Source organism: Lampetra fluviatilis, chromosome 31 (assembly GCF_964198595.1).
Source record: "Lampetra fluviatilis chromosome 31, kcLamFluv1.1, whole genome shotgun sequence".
Taxonomy (NCBI): Eukaryota; Metazoa; Chordata; class Hyperoartia; order Petromyzontiformes; family Petromyzontidae; genus Lampetra; species Lampetra fluviatilis.
The window spans coordinates 2,027,585-2,037,653 of record NC_136305.1 but is presented as its reverse complement, the minus strand read 5'-3'; the positions used below and the strand labels follow the sequence as shown (position 1 = coordinate 2,037,653).

General features: G+C 52.7%; 1 long non-coding RNA gene across 2 annotated transcripts; it reads left to right on the top strand.

Moving 5' to 3' along the window:
• Positions 1–1,581: 1,581 nt before the first annotated feature.
• LOC144943568 (uncharacterized) lies at positions 1,582–9,716 on the top strand. 2 transcript variants are annotated; one of them, XR_013639506.1, is made up of 3 exons: positions 1,582–1,684; positions 8,710–8,784; positions 9,663–9,716. It is a non-coding gene; the product is annotated as an uncharacterized LOC144943568 (long non-coding RNA). The 2 variants fall into 2 exon arrangements; XR_013639505.1 differs by lacking the exon at positions 1,582–1,684 and adding an exon at positions 7,365–7,454.
• The last annotated feature ends 353 nt before the right edge of the window (positions 9,717–10,069 follow it).

The window sequence follows — 10,069 nt, the reverse complement described above, 5'->3', positions numbered from 1 at the left end:
ACGTAGCGTCATCACACAAGGCAGTGGGATACTGCTGGATGCTTCTAGACGCTCCCCACGCGCCTCAGTCTTTGTTCAGCCTGCGTACGCATCTCACGCGTTATCGCGGACCGTGCTTTACCCTGTGTTGTATATTGTTTATTGTAACACGACTTTCACATAACGCGGTGTTCTTCGGGAAGGCAACTACTGCGTTATATTCTTGGTTCTTTCGGTAAAGTCACGTAGAAGGGAAATAATAAAATAATAAAATTATAATACAATAAAATTCTCACACCTGATGACGATTGCTTGTGTTGCAGTCGAAACGTCGTGATAATTTTATTGTTTAATATTTTTATTATTTTATTATTTCCCTTCTACGTGACTTTACCGAAAGAACCACGAATATGAATCCCTGCAGTCACGAAAGCTTTAAATCAGGATTGTACATTATCTACACACTTCTGTTTACTGCTGGGTGAGGGTACCCCCCATGCTTGCATCGGTCATGGAGGTTGTCTGACCATACTCCACCATATTCAAATGGCCAATGTGGTTTGGTGAATGTGGTGGGGGGGGGCAGGACAGGTTTAGCTGTCACTCACCACGGATGTTATCGCTGTGGCCAGGAATCAAACTCAGGTTTCAGAGCAGTGAGTGTTAACCACTGCACCACCGCCACTCACAGGAGAACAGACATGGGCGGAATGATCGACTACCACTCCCCCCCCCCCTACGATTGCATTCAAGATGTCATTGAAGAATCAATTTTATTAATTTAAAACACGGGGGGCACCTCGCACGGGTTGTCGCCTTGTCGTGTGTAGAGAAGCTTGTGTGCCTCCATGACTCAGAGAGCAAAGCCGGCGGGAGCCTGAGGCTCCCAGCAGGTCCAACCATGCCAGACTGCTGGTCAAAGGGTAGAGGTCAGATTAAACGGACAACCCCTGGTCCTCCAGGTTGGGTGTTGGGCATCTGGCTAACAACCCCACACCGAAAAAAAAAACTGAATTGTTATGGAAACTGCAACAAGAACATATTTAGTACGGGACCACCAGGAGGCACCTAGCCACGAGACCGGCAGAATGAGCCTCTCCAATCAAAGCCCTCAGAGGGACATTGGAAAGGTGAAATGGCGTCTCCTGGATCCAAAGCACCACATCACGATTGGAGCCCGGGACGTACGTGCCATGTGCCAGACGTCCACGACGGCCCAAGTTGTCCATTAGATGAAACGACGTTCTACTCAAGACTAACTAACGACCTTGGGCCTGTCTTGGGGTGAAGCAGAGAAAGCTGCTCAAAGACCGCCCGGCATGGCGTGGCCTTGTTGCGGCCTTGTGCTCCACAGGGAGCGACGTGGAGTGCGATAATACACCACAGAGGGGTGACACGGGCCCATTGCAAACAACAAATAGTCCACGAAGCCGGGCGAGATATCTCCCTTGCCGGCACCACGTGAGGTGGCTCAACTTTAGTGGTCACGGCTTCTCGCAGTGACCAACAACAGTGAATTACTCCGTGATCACCGCTTGAAAACGGTGACGGGGGAGTTATCAAATGCTTCGCTCCAATTGGCCGTATCAATATTACGTTGGCACCTCGGCTGGTGCCAATGTCTGCCCTCGGCTCATGGACTGATACGGGGAATTGACGCAAGCATCGATGGTGACTCGACGCATCGTTCCACCCCCTCCGGCAGGTAATTATAAATTCAAGTAAGCCTCGCCTGGTGACGCGTCTCTCTCGGCGCGCGTCCCCAGCTCCGCTTCCGTTCTCGCGTATCGCAAAACGTCACCCAAGTTCATCACGAGACACCGTCTCGCGTGTGCGCACGTTGAACTTCTTTCGCGCCGTACGTAGCCAACCGCGCTCATCGGAGGTGGTGGGGGGAGTGGGGGAATTACAGCTCGTACAGTAATACTCCGGTTTACGTCGGGAGGGTGCGTTGCTGAAGGGTGCGGCGAGGCATATCGAAGCGACGTGAAATGAAAGCGGTTTACGGGGTAGGTGGTGGTGGTGGTGTTGGAGGCGAAGGCTGAGAGGTGACGGATAAGGAGTACAGACGCACGACGAAGATGCAGTCAGCGACGTGAGTCTGTGGGGTTGAGGCGACGCAAATCGGGTATCGGTATTCATAATAAAGTGACGACGTATTGGCGACACGACGTAAAATGTTAGAGACGCAAACAAGGTTTTTACCGTAACAGAAACAAATCTAAAGGGTTTGACGTTTCAGACAATGGTCCTACATCAGAGCACACAGAGATGGGGGGGGGGAGTAGAGAAATTGACCGACTTGGAGCTGTAGCTTGCGCTGTGCGGCTGCCGTGAGGAAATCATTTGAGGAAGTGGACAAATTAGCTTTGACACGACATCGTTATTTTCAGTGAGTAAGCATCAGCTCTCAAACGAACCATGAGAAAGTCAAAACAACGTTAGTTTCTTTTTTTCACGCAGTTGCTGCGCTCAGGCACGAAAGGACCAACAACGGAAAAGCGACCAGCAACACACAGCACTGCCAACACTGTCAATAGATACGAGTGCGACGCTGTGTCTTGACATTAGCGAGGTTATCGCGAGAGTTCGAGAATGAAGAGGCGATGGGAGGCAATTCCGAAGTGGAGAAGCGAGAGGGACGAAGCAGAGGCCCAAGTTCTCGTGGACCTGAAATTGTAGGGGCAAGCTGATACACACAGGGCGAAAACCGGGACATTAAAATCACCCGGAGCGAACGCAGATACGGTGTACAGTTCATATAGCAGCGACCTCTTCTTTTGTCACCCATCACGTGACAGCCGTCGACGCAACAAAAATAAACAATATCTAGTAGGCGGACGTTTTGAGCAACGGCCCTTCTTCAGGGCAGAAAGAGAGGGCAGAGAGACTGACCCCTGGCTGGAGGGAGGTCACTCTCTGCGGAGCCTGAACATTTTATATAAGTGTGTGACAAATAAACCAGCTTTGAGCTTGACATGGGAGCTGGGGTTTTTTTTTGTTAATCCCATTTAACGGGCAGCAACTCTCATCAAGCAAACGCTCTGAGAGTTCAAACAAAGCAGGCACAACACAAGCTTTAACATTGCAATCACCCGACGGGAATTTCAAACATTTAGCATTCGATAGCCGAGGCCAATCCTCAGGTGCTGCCGCCGCGGCCACCGCCTCCTCCTCCTCCTCCTCTCGCCAATCGCCACGGCAACGGTAGCCGTGGGGACGACGTGGGGATGGGGCACTCCACGCAGAGACTTTTATCTCAGATTGGATGGGCCGCCGGCGCCGAACGCGACGACCCTCCTGTTACACATGAAAGGGGCGCCACGAGTGCTCAGGGTGGGGCGGAGTGAAGTCCCCGGCCGCTGGCACGGAACGGCGCATTGCAGAAAAGCGACACCACCGCCATCATCACCGCCACCACCACCACCGCCACCGCCACCACCACCACCGCCGCCACCACCGCCGCTACCACCGCCACCACCACCGCCACCACCACCACCACCCCCCTACCGCCACCGCCACCACCACCACCGCCACCACCGCCACCACCACCGCCGCCACCACCACCACCGCCACCGCCACCACCGCCACCACCGCCACCACCGCCACCACCACCACCGCCACCACCACCGCCACCGCCACCACCGCCACCACCACCGCCACCGCCACCACCACCGCCACCACCACCACCACCGCCACCACCACCACCGCCACCGCCACCACCACCACCGCCACCACCACCGCCACCACCACCACCGCCACCACCACCACCCCCCTACCGCCACCGCCACCACCGCCACCACCGCCGCCGCCACCCCCCTACCGCCCTCCTGGCCGAAGTGATGATTTTGGGGTTTTATCTTCTTCTGTTCGCAACGCTTCGGCGACGCGCGCGCAACTGCGCCGCGTGTTGCGCCGCATGGGGCACACAAACACACACACACAAACACACACACACGCAAACACACAAACACACACACAAATGCACACAAACACACACACAAACACACACACACGCAAATACACAAACACACAAACACACAAACACTCACACACAAACACACACAAACACACAAACACACACATACACACATACAAACACACAAACACACACAAACACACACAAACACACACAAACACACACATACACACACGCGTGCGTGTGTGTATGTATGCTCGACTTCTTTCGCGCCGTACGTCGCCAAGCATGCTCGTCGGCGGGTCAGGGCGGCTTAGGGTGGCCCCAGGGAAGGTTGCTCGGGTTGGTGTGGCTCGTGGGAACACGGCACCCCACCGCCCCCCCCCCCCCCCCGTGAAGGTTTTATTGATTTGATCTGTTGTTGTTTTCCCGTCCTTTACCGCCTCGTCCGCCACCGCTGTTGTTTCGTGAGCATTCCTCCTCCCTCGTCGAGAAAAGTGAACAAAACCATCTCCGTCTGAGTCGCAAGTTCCAACCGGTTGACTTACATCGCCAAACTAAAAAGCGGCCAACTTCGTGAATTTACGACCGCAATGATGATCCCCCCCCCCCGCCCTACATCTTTAACTTTGTCCTGAACGCGTGTGGGCCAGCTGTCGTGCAGTTGGGCCACACGCGTGAGCCAGTGCAGTGCGCGTCAGGCAGGTCAACACGCCGAGTGCGCATTACAAGCGCCGCGCACGCGTGGAGATGCAATGGGATTCACACGACCGCTGGAAACTGACTCATAGGGAAGACAAGCTAGTCCACCCCCTATCCACCCCCCACCCACCCACCACCACCACCACCCAGCCACCCACCACCATCCACCCAGCCACCACCACCACCATGCACCACCACCACCCAGCCACTACCACCACCCACTACCACTCACCACCACCACCCACTACCACCCACTACCACCCACCACCACCCACCACCACCATCCACCACCACGACTACCACTACCCACCACCACCACCACCCACTACCACCATCCATCCACCCACCCAGCCACCACCACCACCACCCACCACCACCCACCACCACCCACCACCACCCACCACCACCATCCACCACCACGACTACCACTACCCACCACCACCACCACCCACTACCACCATCCATCCACCCACCCAGCCACCACCACCACCACCCACCACCACCCACCACCACCCACCACCACCCACCACCACCATCCACCACCACGACTACCACTACCCACCACCACCACCACCCACTACCACCATCCATCCACCCACCCAGCCACCACCACCACCACCCACCACCACCCACCACCACCCACCACCACCCACCACCACCATCCACCACCACGACTACCACTACCCACCACCACCACCACCCACTACCACCATCCATCCACCTACCCAGCCACCACCACCACCCACCCAGCCACTGCTGTTCCCGCGAGACAGGACGGAGAGCGGAAATTGCATCAACCCCCTGTTGCAACATCCCCATGTTGTGACATCCGAGTCCACAGGAACTTGCGCACAGGCGGTCTGACGGGCGGCTAAGTCTCCCGATCAATGTGGACACCTCGCCACTCCAAAATCAGAATCTTAATATTTTTTTCCTGGAGAAATACGATGACCTATGAAGCGCTTTTGTTCTTACAGATGTCCATTAGAGACGCATTGGACTTCAGCGGTCTCGCTGAATGCACGTGTTTCTTCAATGAACCGTTAATAAATGCTTCTGCTGTGTCTTCTGATTTATTTATGACTTTGGGTGAGAAAAGTTTCCAACCGATACACTATAAAGGCACACTTTATATTTTTTTGAAGTACTGGAATAAAAATGATCATCTCAATACACTTTTACGTGAAGGCTTTCCCGTGCCGCGTTAGTTATGGGATTGTTTGACCATACTTCACCATGCTGGTAAGTGTGGGTTGGTGAATGAGAACCACAATTGGTTCAGATAAACACTCGACACTGATCTTAGCCGTGGACAGCAACCGATCTCACGTTGATCGTCCAATGCATTGCAACTGTGCCACCACCGCTCCACCCCTGGTTTTTCAACGAGTCCACGTCAGTGACGTAGTACCCCACTGTTCTAGACTCGCAGAACAATGAGAACCACCATGCACCGATATGAAAAAATCTAGGTTAAACTACTTTAAAAGTATACTCTTCGTTCTTTCGGTAAAGTCACGTAGGTAAAAAATGAAATTAAAATTTATAAAAATAAAACTATAAAATCACGACGTTTCGGAGGCAACACAAGTCTCTGTCTGATGACGGAGGCTTGTGTTGCCTCCGAAACGTCGTGATTTTATTGTTTTATTTTTATTAATTTTAATTTCATTTTTTACCTACGTGACTTTACCGAAAGAACTAAGAGTATGATTCCTTGCAGTCACGAAAGCTTCAAATCTAGAAATACTCTAAAAGTGCTGTTAAATGTTGATTCAAGGGCCAAAATACTAAATGATGAACTTGCTGTGTGTGTATCGACTCTCGCTCGTGAGACGGCTGACGCTGCATCTGGTGTTTCTGCGAGACAAACTGCAGTGGTTGCTGTTCTGTGTTTGCAACAAAGTCCTGTGGACACTGGCAGCGGCCTGCATGCGGCCAGGCCACGTGTGGTCCATGGGCTACGTGGTTAGGACTCGTGAATGTTTCAACAAAATTAAAAAAAATTCTCATTGGTGGTCAACTGTCAATGATTTTCAAACTTACAAAATGTATGCTGGGTACATGGATCGTGTATTATGAGTCTTGAAATTCGAACGTTATTCTCTGTGTTATCTCTCTGCTTATGTGTCTGTCTATGTGTCTCCGTGTCTTTGTTATGTCTCTCTCTCAAATTTAGCAATCTTTGGAAGAACAGAATCAACCAGGTAGGGTGTTGACTTATGTTAGCCGACTCTCTGTGTTGTATTGCATTATATGCCCAAGTTTACTAGGTTTGTTTTTTCTTCCATTTGTACCTGATGATGATTGCTTGTGTTGCAATCTAAACGTCGTATGCTATTATTAAATTTATTTTCTTTCGACGTGACTTTACCGAAATAACCAAATAGTTATTCTGTTTGTTGAACCATCGGTTTAACTAATTTTGGTATCGTTTTTTTTTGTCATCACAAATATGGTGTTTATGGAACGATGTTACGTCACTTAAAAATAACAAGGCGCTTGCAATACTTCCACCTGAAAAAAAACAGAAGTCCCCCCCCCCCCCATCTCTTATCGTCATAAAACCATTTTCCTTCCCTTCAACAAAACTGGCCCCACACTCGCCAGCACCATAAAGCCGAGCCTACGGTTCCTACGGCACTACCACCACCACCATGGAATCTACACGCCGCCGATGAAGCGACCGTCGTTATTATCTCACGTGCCGATAACAAAGAAACAGAAAATCGAATCTCCGCCGCTCACGGAAATCTCAGTACCCACGACACACGGATGACGGATCGTACGACAGCCTCCATCGTACGAACCAACACCCAGAGTCTGCAGCGGACACTGCCCCACGAACTCAGAGGTAACGCGCGCGTCACAGCCGCGCATTTGCAAGAGATGCTGTGGTCTCGTACGTTTGGTGGATCACGCAAAATGTTTATACCCCCCCCCCCCTTTAAATCTGCCCGGCTGGGATGTGGTCAGGAGATGGCCTCAACAACAACACGTGGGTTGGCGCGTGCAGAGAGTTGTGAGTGTAACCCCCGCGCGATGGGTCCCTTCCCCGGCATTTCTGTGGCGACGATTAACGATGAATCCGCGTGTGCGCGGCGTTGCATACAAGTAGACACAAGCTCATCTTAGTCCTGTGGTATTCACGCTGTAGACGTGAGTAGATGACGTGCTCACAAGGGGCTATCGATCGTGTGCTCTCCACGGCGATCAGAGTGTGAAGGATGTGTTTTAGCATTATTAGTACTCTGTCTACGACGACTATCATTGCGCATTTTGCTACGAGCTCGGTGACCTACGTTCGATTCTCGCCCGCGGCTAACATCTTTGGCGATGCCATGAGATAATCGTGAAGATGTAAATCCTCATCAGGCCCCGTTGTGCAAAGTGCAGTCTCCAACTCGTATCCACGATCTCTCTCTCTCTCTCTGCCATCTCGATGTTTACGGGCCATGCAGAAGGACCATTGCCTGAAACGTCACCCATTACATAGGTTTTTTTATTTTAAGGCAACAGTGTTATTAAAATATGCGTTGGGTTTTTGCTTTTATCAGTGGCGCGTGATATCTTATATATATGCAAGCCCGCCATTATCTTTTCAAACTTAGCCTAGTACTGTATTCGTATTATTTTAAAAGTGATGTGGACTGAGCCAGTTTATGTTGCGAGACATTGTATTCCATGTGTTCAATTTCCGCTGTGACGCGGTTGCTCTGCTCTGACTTTGTTTAACCTTGCTAGCCGCATTTTTTTTTTAATCATTTTTGAAGTCCCTCTCTTTCAAGTTCGCTGACCCGGGTCTCTCTCACGAATGAGACAATCCTGATCTCTTTGCTTCTCACATGGGTTAAACAAAATAAAGGAACCCGGACCGGTCATGGGCTCCATCGTGACCAACTAGCATTGACCAGCGAACATTGTCAAACAATTGCCTTGACCAAAAACACGCACCTCCGATTCGCACGATTGGCTACGTACGGTGCGAAGGAAGTTCAACGTACATACAATGAAGGCGGGGGGGTGTGCTGGCTTCATCCAGCAGTGGATTGACAAATGGCTGTAAAATATCGGTCGTTGTGTTGTTATTCGTTGTGTTGTTATTCTAGGACGAGCGCACGCGCGCGCCGTCCACCGGACGCTGCTGGAGCGACGCGATGGAGGATCCGAGCGAGATCAAGAGGGTGAGTGGCGGGGATTGCGTTTGCATCCGCCACCACTGCTCCACGCGCACCACCGCGCCCCCCCCACCCTGTTCCAAGCCTCCACGGGACGAGACGAGGCGGCGTCGGGAGAGACGGCGTCTCGCCCGCGACTGGACCGGGCTCTCGTGGCGAGCGAGTCGGCGGTGTCGGCGCAGTCGCCAACGCCAACAACCGCCGCCGCCACTCGCCGCTATGTGGCGGTGATGTCACCACGACGCTTGTGTTGGGCTAGGTGCACTTTAAGGCCACGTGAAGTGTGGAACGCCCGAATTGTGGGCGCATTTACAACTTCCCCGGATGAGCCGTTGCCCAACTTCGGTGTCCCAACGCCCTTCTCCCACACGGGGCGATGCGCCGTCCTAGCGGCCGATTCCAGGACGTTCATGATGTGAACTCCCCTCCCCTTCTGTGCCTGCTGTGAATTTGGAGTTTGCGGACGGCTCGCTCTCTCTCCCTCGTGGTCGCGTGCATTTTTCTACGGGTCCACCGGTTCTTTCCCCTCCACGTTCAGAAACAACATCACGCGTTTAATAGTATTTGGCTGCTGTCATTTTTCACTTCAGGTCACTTCTGAAACAGAAGCCATATAGCTCAAGTTGGCCTTACCTGATGACATGAAAACATATTTTTATTTTAAATACTCTTTGGTTCTTTCGGTAGGGTCACGTACGTAGAAAATTATTAATAGATAATTTTCTACCCACGTAACTTTACCGAAAGAGCCAAAAGAAGTATAAATCCCTGCAGTCACAAAAGCTTCAAATCAATTTAAAACAGTTTATAAATGTTGATGGACGGCGGGGTAAAGCCCTCTCACACGTGTACCCCCCTATCGCGTGTCCACGCACCCCCAACAGCGGATCGTGCGCGCGCTGTGCCACTCGGCGCGGGCGCTGCGCGAGGAGCAAGCGGCCTGGGCGGAGGGTCCCGTCGACGGCGAGGACGCGCGCGGCCTGGCGCTCTGCTCGGCCCTCGAGGCCGCCTTGGTGCACGGCCTGCGGCCCCACCTGCTCCGCGCCGAGCAGGCCTGGCTCCCACTGTGGAGGTGGTGGGCCCCGGGGCTCCCAGCCGCGCCGTTGCCCAACCCTCACTTCTGGCCGGTGTTGGGCGCTGTCACGCACAGGTAAGGTCCACGTGCGTGTGCGCGCTTGTGTGTGTGTGCACGCGCGCGTGCTTCGGCCCCAAATGGGTACCTGGAGCAATGAATGTGTAAACATCGCCGCTAGGGGAGACAAAGGCAAAGCGGGCGTGGTTGTTGATCGCT